The sequence below is a fragment of the Octopus bimaculoides genome, chromosome 6, assembly GCF_001194135.2.
Source record: "Octopus bimaculoides isolate UCB-OBI-ISO-001 chromosome 6, ASM119413v2, whole genome shotgun sequence".
Classification (NCBI taxonomy): Eukaryota; Metazoa; Mollusca; class Cephalopoda; order Octopoda; family Octopodidae; genus Octopus; species Octopus bimaculoides.
The window spans coordinates 83,230,210-83,243,673 of NC_068986.1; the positions used below are offsets into that span (position 1 = coordinate 83,230,210).

Below are 13,464 nucleotides of genomic sequence, written 5' to 3' on the forward strand. Positions count from 1 at the left end.
TTAGTAAAATAACTTGGTTATCATTCATCTAGTGCTGGAACATAAATTGTCAAAGCTTATGGAAAGCAAGACCTTTATGAACGGGGTTTACTTGGTTTCTGTTTATCAAATTAAACTGGTAGAAGTTGGTGTGCATATCCATATGCAATGCTAAGAATGTGGTGTAGGAAATCTAAGAGTACTAGTGGTTACTTTTGTGAATTTGAATCCTTTAGTATGGACAATAATGTAAGAACTGGGGTCTGATATATCAAACTATTCTACCAGTCCATTACCTCAAAACGTTTTATTGTCCCACCTCCAAAACTTTATTTGAATAGCATGCAGATGGCATGACTAGAATGAGTTACAATTGCTTTTAGTGAATGGTATATTTAATAGTTGTAGAGACAAGCATGCCTATTTCTGAGAATTGCATCTTTCTATAATTTATTTTTCTCAGTCAGAAGTGCTCCAAAGTGAAACCTGTGTAGATGTTCAAGTAAAGATGTTGATTTTTGAGTTTAACCCTTTTGTTACTATATTTCTGACCAAAATACACCCATCATAAGTTTCAATTAAATTCTAAAATAATCATGAATTTAGCTGTTTCATTAAACAACTGTAACTTTTTACTTAGCATATTAATGTGATATTTGAAACATAATTAAAGTGTTCTTAATCAATTCTATTGCATAACTTTTGTCTCAATGTGACTAATTACAGGTAAATCCAGGTAAATTTATTAAAATTTAGTTTAAACATCACCATAGAAAATGAATCATCAGCTAATATTCAATTGGATGTGCAACACAATTTTGATATAGAAGAATTGTGCACATTACTACATTATCAGTTGAATTTAGTGCACAACAGAACAGGTGTACCATTAATGTGAAATACTAGAATCCACTGCAAATCGGTCAAAAAATATACGGTTATGGTATGGGAGTGATAAATTCCGGACCACATCGTATCCTAGGCCATGCGGACTAACATTATTTTCCCTGTATAAAAACTAAATCCACAGCAGTACCCAGTATTTGCTTCACAAATTTTTCAAGCTTTGATCCCCCCATTTCGTGGGTATATCCTGGCATATACTGCATAATAGTGTAAAATCGCCTTTGCTGTCGTTGGTTTCAGATACAGAAATATCCTTTTCATTCTTGTACACTACGTGCTTTTGTACCTCATTCATTCTTTTTCTCGATGTCTCCATATTTTGTTTTGAAAAACCTTTCAATTCGGAATCTCTGCTTGATGGCATAAAACTCCTATCAACACCGAAAATATGTGAAGAAGTTTCCCAAAATTCACTGAGAAGTTAAATTGTATTTTCACATTTAAGTAACAATGGATACTTATGGCCGGGTGGTCTTGGAAGGACCATAAAATTTTTCGGCGGGGTTAGTATCGAAAGGGTTGATTGAGTTATATAATGAATATACAGGTGATTAGTGTTGGAGTCTACATTCTATTCTAGTTTTATAGGACAAAAGTAAATCTCATCCAGAATAGACTTTTATATATATATATATATTGAGAGAGAGAGAATGGTTTTGGCAATGTTTCTCTTGAGATTGAAGCATGTGACTTTAAGGGCTTTAGGAGAAATGTAATTTTAAAGTGTTTTTGGATTTACATTGATGAAAGCAGTAGTTGGACAGAAAATCATGGTTGGTATAACCGAAGACACAGTTATAAGGTTCACCTATGTCCATTTTGATGAATATGGAGAAAGTACATTGGAGCTGTCTACAGAGAAGCGGCTGATCTGATCCAGTTGGTAGGAGGTAGTTCGTAACTTCAGGTATTTAGGGAGGTTGCTGGTGAACCATCTGGATTTTGGTTGTGATGACTTAGTAGTAATTCTGTTTAGATCTGTGGGTCCCAACCTTTTTGCTACCAAAGATCCCTTTAATTTAAATGAATTTTCCCATGAACCTCAGGATATTGAATGGTCTGTCAGCTTAACATATTTATGGACCACTGGTTTTAGATTTGATACTATTCTCTCTCTCCGCTGGATTAAAGCACATTTGCTACCAAAGAAAGAAAAACTTACCTGATTAGTTGACTGGCTTAATTTTATCTGGGTTCAGTGTCAAAAGGTTGTACAATAAGTAGGTTTAACACTTTTGTTGCCATGTTTCTGTTGAGATGTATTGGTTTCATGTCAATTAATTTTGAAGACATTGAATTTAGTGAAATACTTTTGTCATTAGCAAGCTGGTGTTTGGAACATCACATTCAAGTTTGAGAGATTTTAATTTAGATCAGTTTCAGGGAACCAGGGCAGTTTGGTATTGAAAGGGTTAGGGAGTATTCTTTTCAGTAGGATTTTGTACTTTGATGGCAACAAATTGAAAAGGCATAACTCGTACAATGATTGGTAATGAAATACACATTGAAGCTTTAACAGATGATTGTAAAAAAGAGGCAGTTGGAAAATGATGATTATCCAGTTTATTAGAGTTCACAGCACTAGATCATGCTTTAAAATCAATTCACTGTAGTACTTACAAGTTGTGTACCTTCACCTAATTACCACATTTAGTCTCATTGTGATCAAATCTGGCTTGCAAAACATTACCTTGTAATGCAATGTGTTATTGGACCTAGTCATAGACCTTAAATTTAGGTTTGAGTGTCTAAGTTAAAAATTAGTGTAAAAACTGATTATGAAGACTTATTTCATAAGGATTTTTAAGATGTTTTCCATCTGAAGTAATACCATATTGGTAGGGTACCGATAGTTGCTTTGTTGTTACTCACTTTGATTTTAGGTCACAGACCCAATATGTGCAATGATGCATCATTTTATATGCACATTACCAAGATGCTGGTTGGATGGATACTGAGGTCCTTTAAGACAAGAAAATATGTTGACCCTGCAGAGAACCATTGTTCTGAGCTGCCTGGACTACTGCTCCCAGTTATGATCACCACATAGTGCCAGACTAACAGCAGGGCTTGGTGCAGTCCAATGCTACTACACTAAAATGATTGCAGCAGATGAGCTACAGGTACAGACTGAAAAAACTCAAACTTTATTACATATCTCTCATGCCTTTGCTCTGGGGAGTAATCTACAAATGGAAAACTAGAGGGGCTAGTACCTAATTTCAGCATTGCTACAGAAAGGGCTGCCATTGTATTGTACCAATGGTACTGACTCTCTAAATTCAGGACCAAGTACTGTAATAGTCCAGGGTTCAAAGGCTCAGATTTTCAATACCCTGCCACATAAATTAAGATATGTACATAAGGTGGAAGTAGATGTCTTCAAAAGGGAGTTAGATTTCCTCCTCTCCACAATACGGGATGAACCAGCAGCCCAATGTGAAGTGCAAATGAGGGTAGCGGAATCCCTTGTACACCAAATGGGACAAAGGCGCATACAGGAGTGGTGATGTGAAACTCACCAGACTGAGGAAATTAGACCATGTTGGGATGACCTAATATATATATACATGTATGGATCGAAGGGTCAAAGACACCACTTGCAGTGGACACTTTGCATCATTGCAGAAGGGGAAAATTAGCAATCATCCCCTTTAAGTTACGGTCAGACAATGAACATTTTTGGAAATATAAAGAATAAGTACAAACCACTACTGAACACAAAAAATGATATTCCGCCCCACCAATAACAAGATTCTCTTCTTTTTTTTTTTAATATGCATATATCCAAATAGAAGTGGATGACCCCCTACATTTTCAGTCATTCGGCCATTGAAGAGAATAACACTGGGAGGTACACTACCATTTCACTAATCCCCCTCCCTCCAATGTATATGTAAACTTAAATACTTGAATAGTGTTGATACGAATACATACGTATGTAGGTATATGTAAATATATGGGTTCGTATGGACTAGAAAATTGTGTAGATATATATGTGTGTATGCTTGTGACACACAGTCACTGACTTTGTAAAAAGAAAAGCTTAGTTCTAAATCTCTGAACAAGAAACATGCAGCAACAGTATTTTAGAGTAAAATTATTTACCAACGTAAAGTCATTTTAAAATAATACACTTCAAACAAAACCTAGTGGTGCCATTTCTAGCCAAGTGATTATTCTGTGCTGATGAAGAGAAATAACCCAGAAACCATTGGCACACAGATATCGCTTTGAGCTGAGTGGGGACACAGTGTCGATAGCCAGCTAGAGAAGATGTTTTCCTGGGGCTAAAAAGTAGTAGCATTCATCCTAATCAGGACTACCACTTTACGTTGACAAATGAACTTTACTCAGAAGTACTGTGGCTGCATGTTTCTCATTCAGAGATTTAGAACTAATAGTTTTTCTATTTATGTGTATCTATCTATATATATATAACGTGTATGAAATTGTACAACAATGCAGAGTGGACTATATTATAATAGCTGTTAAGAATAATTTAATTATTCATAGTCTAATATAATATTTCAGAATATAAATAAATAAATGAATGGAAAGAAAGATGTACCATTTTTCTATTCATTTATTTATTTATCTTACCCCATATAACTCTCAATAGCTGTTTTTTTATCTTTTAATTTTATCAGATAGTTAGCATGCAATCAACCAATGAATATATATTTATATATATATTCAGCTCTTCGAAGCGCCGGTGTTAAAACGGTGGTAGCTGACAAAGGAGAATGTTCTCTGTGTGGCTTGTGTGTTTTCTTGTCTACGTTTTGTTTGCAATGTCCTGCACCTATACATACAGGTGGATGTCGGTATGCACATACCTGTACGTATATATGCATATACTCATTTACTATTTGTTTTTATATATATATATATATGCACATATATATACATACATATATCTACTACATATGTGGAAAATCAGTGTGTTTGTTTGTGGTGTTGTTAGCTATCTCCTACTACATCGTTTTATTGTATTTGATAAAACTTGACACGTGAGTAGAACTCATGTCTGGAAACCTCGTGACATACTTAGATTGTTGAAAAATCGATAATACGGTCCCTGGAAGGGACCTTTATATCTACACCATATAACTAATTGTTTTTAAACACCCAAGGGAAATAACCCATAGGACCTATACAGTATTTTTCTAAACACTCAAGGGAAATAACCCATTGATTTTTTTTTGTGTGTCCTATTTCTAATTTTTGCAGACGATATCACTTTTATACTTTGACACATGAGTAGAACTCATGTCTGGAAACCTCGTGACATACTTAGAGTGTTGAAAAAAATTGATAATTGGGTCCATCTATCTACTACATATTACTAATATTTTATTTCAACAACCCAAGGGAAATAACCAATACCACCTGCAGTTTCTAGCGCAGCGATCAATATTTGATTCTCACAATCAGCTGACCTAATTCTGTATTTCACTACTCACAGTTTTGAACTGCTAAACATTATTATCGCACTTCATTAATACATTTCTATACATACTTTTTTGAATGCCCATTACTACGATAATTCTGCATTTTTACAGTTACATTTTTTCCATGACAGTAGGTAAATTTTTTGTTGCACAATATATTTATATTTGTAGTGGTTTCGTGAAAGCATAGTGTGGATTCGATCCTCGATTGCCAAATTTCACTTAACCCTTCAACAGCACTTTTCTCTCAGTAAAACAATAGTTGTTCTGTGAATGACAGCAGTTATACATTTCCCAGATGCCTTCACTAATAAGAATAATGTCTTTGCCTCTCGCCAACCTCCACCAACCTACGGCAATCTTTCTCAACAACCTCCGAAAATCTGTCTTGCCAACTTCCAACAATCTCTCCCTCCTCCTCCAGCTGACAGTTTCTTGTACTTTTTCATGACGGAAAATACACCTTTTGTGGCAGTTATAATGAAAGTGCTTTCTTATATCAGAGTAATAAAGCATTTCAATAGTACATCTTTACCCCCGGGAATTACCGGGCACACCAGCTAGTATATATATATATATATATATATATATATACAAGGGTTGGACAAAATAATGGAATGGCCTTAACATTTCAAACAAATTTATTTTAATATAGCATAAGACTGCCTCTGGCAGTAATTATAGCTTGAATTCCATGTGGTATGGGTTGTACAAAGTTTGAATTTTTTCAAGAGGGATTTTTATCTATCCTTCAGCTAAAACACTCGCCAGTTCTTGTAGTGATGATGGTGGAGGATATCGACTCCTTACTTGTTTTTCTAAAATGCACCATAAATCTTCGATAATATTGAGATCTGGGGACTGTGGTGGCCAGATGAGATGTTCAACTTCACTAGAATGTTCCTCATACCATTCAGTAACAACTTTAGATGTATGAATTGGTGTGTTATCATCCTGAAAGATTGTGTTTCCCTCCGGAAACAGTTTTACAACCAGAGGATGAATTTGGTCAGATAAAATGCTTAAATAGTCTTGACTATTGATTCTGCTATTAAGGGAAACCATTGGGCTGGTGGATTTCCAAGATATAGCCCTCCTAGATCATCACAGATCCTCCTCCATGTTTAAAAGTTGAAAGAAGGCAGTCTGAGTCAAATGCTTCTTTTGGCTGTCTCCGCACGTATACTTAGCCAATTTTCAGAGATAAGGTAAAGGATGACTCGTCTGAGAAAATAACATTCTTAGGGACCAATTCTGTAGGTTTTTACTCCACTCTAAACTTTTGTTTTTGAAAGTAGTGGCTTTCTGATTGCAGTCCACTCATGAAATCTGGCTATGTGAAGCTCCCAGTGTACAGTTTTTGTGGAAACTGGGCTCTCAAGATGGTCATTAAGCTCTGCAATAATTTTGGGAGGTGTACTCTTGTGATCCTTTCTAACAATTCGCATAAGAGCCCGACGGTCCCTATCTGAAAGTTTTGGTTTTGTTCCAGAGTTTTGTTTCATTGAGGTTTTTCCCTCTTTCTCAAAGACTCATTATTTTCAAGACAGTACTTCTTGATACACCAAACATTTCGGGTATTTTCATTATGCTAGCGCCTGCCATACGAGCACCAACAGTTTGACCTTTTTGAAAGTCCGATAGATCTGTCATTTTAATGAATTTTAATTACATTTTCCTGATGATATCTGAAAAGAAACAGCAACTTTAGCAAAACATATTAAGCAACACTAATAATAAATTAAAAAACATAAAAATAAACAAGCTTTGACAACTTTATAGATATTTCAAAATTATGGTGCGATGATGCCAGATGTTTCCATTATTTTGTCCAACCCCTGTATATATGTATATATACAGTATGTGGGTTTAGTTCACAGGTGATCTAAATGATTAGGTACTTTAGGTAAGTGCTGTAACAGATTACTGGGGCTGTAAGGTTATAGCCGAGACAGTAGTTATGGAGCCATTGCTGATTTCCAGTGCAGCGGATCTAGAAGTGTTAAACAGGACGTCAAACGTTAATGTAAGGCAAACATCTCAAGTCATATACAATATTATTATAGGAAGAGATTCAAAATCTTACAGCTGATTCTGGGATATTCCGTCATCAGAGATAAATAGGGGGAAAAAATATGGAAAATGAGGATGGTATATATCAGTAAGATGACAACATAGAGGAAGGGAGTAAAAGAATAAGATGGAAAAAAGAGGCATAAAAGATCATAGTTCAACTTTGGCTTTCTCCCTCGTTCTCAAAGGCTGTCAAGACAATACAAGCTTTTGATGGTCTAATAAATATTTCAAAATTATGATGTTAGTTGTTTCCATTATTTTGTCCAACTCCTGTATATATATATATATATATATTATCATCATCATCATCATCATCTTCGTTTAACGTCCGCTTTCCATGCTAGCATGGGTTGGACGATATGAGGACTGGTGAACCAGATGACTGCACCAGGATCCAATCTGATCTGGCAGAGTTTCTACAGCTGGATGCCCTTCTTAATGCCAACCACTCTGAGTGAAGTGGGTGCTTTTACATGCCACCGGCATGATGGCCAGTCTGGCGATACTGGCAACAGCTACGTTCAAATGATGTTTTTACGTGCCACCTGCACAGGAGTCAGTCCAGGGGCACTGGCAATGATCTCGCTCGAAAGTCCTTAGACATGCTGCGGGCACAAGTGCCAGAAAGGCGATGCTGGGCACATGTGCCATCACAATTTCGCTTTAGCTTGCCCCAATAAGTCTTCGCAAGCTGAGTTTCGTGTCCAAATATATATATATATATAGATATATATATATGTATATATATGTATATATATATATAGATATATAAGTGCAGACAACTGGCGGGATCCATACTAAGGACATTGAGGACAAGGGATCAACAAGTCATGTTGACTCTATGGAAGACCTTTATCCTCAGCCGCCTAGACTACTGCTCTCAGCTTTGGTCACCACACAGTGTCAAGCTAACAATGGAGCTTGAAGCAATCCAGCATCACTACACTTAAACGATTGCTACAGTCCAACAGATGAACTACAGGGAGAGGCTGAAAGAACTATGACTCTACTCCCTAGAGTGCAGACAGGAGAGATATGTAGTAATTTATATGTGGAAAATACTGGAAGGGCTAGTACCTAATGTTGGCATCAAGTGTTATATCAATGCTTGTACTGGACGCCACTTCATAATTCCGAAGGTACTGTCCAATGCATCTAATATAAGAACCAGGTACTGCAACAGCCTAGGGTTCAGAGGACCACAGCTCTTCAATGCTCTGCCAAAAGAATTGAGAAACTTACACGAAATAGATGTGGAAGTCTTCAAAAAGAAACAGGACACTTTCCTATCCACAATACCAGAAGAACTAGACATGAGGCACAGTTGAGAACAGCAGTGTCACATTTCCTCATACACCAGATGGGCTATCAACAATTTTGTTGGGATTGCATTTGTCGGAGGAGAGGAACCACGGAAGGATTCTGCAGAGGGTACAAAAATAAAGAATGAAAAAAATCATGGTGGTGCTCCAGCATGACCACAGCCACCTGGCTGACACACAAAAGAATAACTAATACAGCTTTTCCGACGTTGATCTCATTTTCTTCTTGGAAATTTACAGATTTTACATGCACAAATGAAGCAGGTAAGAACAAATATGCAAGGCTTTTCCCAAGTTCAAAACGAGACATTGTTTGCATTATATCTACATTCCACACACATAAATACCTCCGCCTTAAAACCTCCATGCTTCCTGAAATACGCCAACACTACACCTGATATCCTTCCCTCCATAAGCATGCATACATGTACATCATGACTCATACACTGTTCACTTTCCTGACTTTTGTACATAATTCTATATACTGTAGGTGCACCTTTATGAATTGTAGTGCACCTGAGTATTATACACAATAATTTCATTATTACCTCCACCTTCACTAAGGCTGAGGCATTGTTTTCATTTATGTTTGTTTGTTTGTCTGTGGACAAGATATCTCAAGAACTGCTGGATGGATTCGGATAAAAGTTTCAGGGATGTTTGGCCTTGGGGCTGGCACAAACTGATTAGATTTTAGGATTGATCTAATACTGGACAAGGATTCTGGTTTATTTTTCCTGTTTTTTTCCTTAATTTTTGACAGCAGTCGGGCTCATTTTTAGTATTCTTGTTTGTGAGAGCAATCGAGTTTATTCTAGATATTCTCATTTTAAAAATCATCTTTGGCTAATTGTTGATAGGACGTTGCTGTCTCAGAGTAACAAATTGTTTGTTTGAGTTTTGTCACTTTTGACCACGGTTGGATTGTTGAAGGCTTTCTCTTTGAGACTGTCTGTTGTTGAAATTGTTTTATATCACTGTAGAAAATTATTGTTGAAGCGACTCGCGCATAATTATTTTTTGCTGTTTTCTCCCCATTGTTGGGGTGAAAGGTTGGTTTTTCATTGTGGAGGGCTATGCAGGGGCCGCTGCAGTGGGAGCAACTGCACCGTTGGAAGCGAAGCAGATAGATTTAAAAATGGAAGATATAGTGGGAAGTGGACGGTTTGTGCAAGGGGAGGGAGGTGCAGTTGTGCTGGTCCCTCCAGAGGAAGTGGTCAAGGATGGGACAGTGGTGTGCCGCACGTGGGTAGTTTCCACCAGTAAAATTGAAATACTATTGGAGGACAATGTGGAGGGGTGCTTGGAACCAGTGATGGGAGTGGCAGCTTTCATGGGTCGAGGGAGGTAGTATGGTGTGGTGGAGGTTGGGGTTTGCCACCGAGAAGGGAGCGGCCTCACATTCCACTACAATTTTGCACACTGACAGGGTGGCACTGCTGCCCACGTATGGGGGCGGGTGAGGCATGTGGGTTTGAGTTGGAGGGGTGCCACCAGAAGTGGAGACGGAGTTGTTGGTGGTGATTGTTCTAGCTGCCACCAAGGGGGTCCCGAGTTGGGACTGGTGGGAGGAGTGAGCATGTTGAACTTTTGGGGATGCGGTGTGAAGATGTGGCTTTTTGCATCTTTCGAAGACATTGTGAGGATCCCCTACTAGATGGAGATTACAGGAGTGGGTTCCCTCAAAGTGGTTGTTAAGGGTTGCAACCAGCTTGTTGCAAATGTGGGGAGAGGGACATATGAGGACACGGTTCCCCAGGCATGGGCCTCCTCAGAGTGAGAGAGCTGTAGAGGGGGACCAGGAGGAGGTGGAAATTGGAGTGCCAGTTAAAGCAGTGAAGGATGGAGATGGCAGAAAGCAATGCGGAGTGCACTAGAGATGCAGAGGAGGTGAGGCAAGGGGAAGGCGGAACGAGGGCAGCAGGGGAGGGGAGTGACAGGTTTGTTGACCCCAAAAGGAGGAGGGGGCAGGATAAGGAGAACACTCACAGGGACCGGCGGTGGAACCAGATGAGATGCCCAAGAAGGTTGGGGAGCCACCTGTATTCGAGCATGTGCAGACGGTGGAGATGGAGCTGGGGAAGGTTGGTCTATGGGATTACCTTAAATTTCCCGTCCATAAAGGGTTTAACGCTATGGCATATCGTCATATCCCCAAAAACCCTTTATGGACAGGTAACCTAAGGTACATCTCATAAACCGGCCTTCACCATTTTTAATATATACTACTTTACATCTTACAGTGTGCTTCTTTCGGATATGTTTTTTTACAAACGATATATATATATATATATATATATATATATATATATATATATATATATATATATATATATATTAAAAATGGGAAAGGCCGGTTTATGGGATTACCTTAGGTTTCCCGTCCATAAAGGGTTTAGCTTTATGGCGTATCTTCAGATCCCAAAACTCTGTTCGCCTGTGACCTCTTAAAAATACGGAGGGGAAATACCCCATTACTCAAAGTAACAATTGGGATTATCTCCCGTTGCTAATAGCTATCGACTTCCGGCTGTGTCGTCATTCTAGCAGGAACATCCTGAAATGTAAGCATGGCCCGTAAATCTCCGTTTCGGTGTTAAAGATGTGCCTTTGTTCGAGTGAGTGTTTTAAGATTCTTGCGTGTTCAGCTCTATATATATATATATAACAGTCTGGAAAATTGTGAAGAAATTTCAGGAGACTGGTTCCATCGCTGATCGACCGAAAAAGAAGGGTGTGGACTCCTCAGCTTGTCAACAATACCAGAGAAAAGATATGCGAAATCCTCAGAAAAACTGTAAGCTGAACACCGATGTATATTTACGCGCACACACATACACACACACATATATATTGAGTCATCCATAAATAGTGCAGATTTTGTATACTTCTTTTATTTTCAAAATTATGATAAAGTTCTTATTTAATCTAAAATATACTCCCCTTCATTTTCTACAATGCTCTTCCACCTATCTGGTAGACTTGCAAGTCCCCTCTTCCAAAATTCACTTGTCCGCGACGAAAAATACTCCTCCAGTACAGTTCTGACCTCGTCTACGGAATTCATATTTTTACCATCTAAATGATTTTGAAGACTGCAGAATAAATGATAATCAGATGAGCAATGTCCGGTGGGTGGGGCAGACTTTCCCATTCCAACAGCTTCAACCTTTGGAATGTCATCCTCGCTGTATGTGGCTGAGCCTTATTCTGATGGTAGAACACCTTTCGTCTTGAATCCAAAGATGGTTGCTTTTCTTCTAGCGCTGACTTAAGCCTCTCAATCTGCTCGCAATAGATCTCTTTTGTTACGTTTTAGTTTGGATTTAAAAGTTCAAAGTGGACTAAATCTTTCACATCCTGTCAAACAGATAACACCACCTTACGTAGGTGAAGACCTTCTTTAGCCTGGGGGTACTGGTTTTTCTCCTTTTCCTACCCACTATTTTCAGTGCTTGTCATTTTTATTGAGAATCCATTTCTCGCCACCAGTCACTATTCGGTCCAAAAAAGGTTCATTCATGAGACGTGACAGTAAAGAAGCGCACACATTCACTCTCTGCGCGCAATTAGACTCGGAAAGTTTGTAAGGAAACCATCAACCCAATTTGCTGTCTTTTCCAATGGCACACAGGTGTCGATGAATAGTGGAAATACCAAATCCAAGCCTCTCTGCTAGTTCCTCAACAGTTACGATGGGATTTTGTTTCACCAGGATTTGCAAGATATCCTCGTAGAGCTCTACATATCTTTCAGGATGAAGCTCACTTTCTAGGCTGTAGTTTCCGACTTGGAATTTCTGAAACTGCCGTTGACATTAGCTTACACTTATTATCCAATCTCCCTATACTGCATTAATATTCCTTGCACTTTCCATTGCGCTGTTGCCTTTATTGAACTCATAAAGCAAAATATGCCGAATATGCTCCTTTATCACTATAGCTTTGAAAAAATGATTGTTAAAATCGAATTGCACTCTTCAAAACTTGCACTAAGAATGAATTGATTTTTTTAATTGTCCACAAGGGGCCAACATAGATGGGACAACACAAAGGCATGTGGGGACATATAACACAACTTAAAATAAAATTATAAGAATCATAATATGAAATGAGAAAATGGAATTGAGCTGCCTGCCGCATCACTTGCTCCTTTACAGTCCTTTCTTCACGTCGATCACATATTTTTTCAACAGATCCTCACATTCAATATTGTCCGGTATTTTTTTTTATGTCCTCATGTATTCTCCGCATCTTCACACCCTTTTTATACTCTTTAATTTCTTCCATTTGTGCTTCTGAGATCAGTACACACAAGTGCCACTCTGGTGTTTCATTATATTTTTCAGTATTCACAAATCTTACTGTTTTCCAGCTTGTTACTTTTTGAATTAGCTCTGTATTTTCTCTGTTTGTCAATATGTAAACATAATTCACTTCTTTGTTCTTTCTTGTACATGGGTTTCTTTTTTCTTTTTTGCTAGTGTAGGAGGGGGAAGGGTGGGTTTGGTGTCTGTAGGGAGGGAGTGGGTCGCAGAGGGTATGGTGGGTGGGTGGGGAATGTTTGGGGTTCCACAATATACTGTTCCTTTTTTCTCTTCCTTTTTCCTTCAGTAATCTTCCATTCTTTTTCTCTTTCTTCCTTCTTTTTCCTCTTCTTTTCCAGTATCCTTTCTTCTGTCTGCTTCTGCAGAGGGCAGTGTGCTCTAATGTGCCCTTTTTGGCCAC

General features: G+C 38.2%; 1 protein-coding gene across 1 annotated transcript in view; it reads left to right on the forward strand.

Moving 5' to 3' along the window:
• The first annotated feature begins 11,269 nt into the window (after positions 1 to 11,269).
• The window catches only part of LOC106873559 (2-phosphoxylose phosphatase 1-like), a 36,719-nt gene continuing 34,524 nt past the window's right edge, over positions 11,270 to 13,464 (forward strand). Inside the window, exon 1 of the mRNA XM_052968919.1 lies at positions 11,270 to 11,534. The gene's annotated coding sequence lies outside the window, so the exon portion shown is untranslated. The remainder of the gene's footprint in view (positions 11,535 to 13,464) is intronic.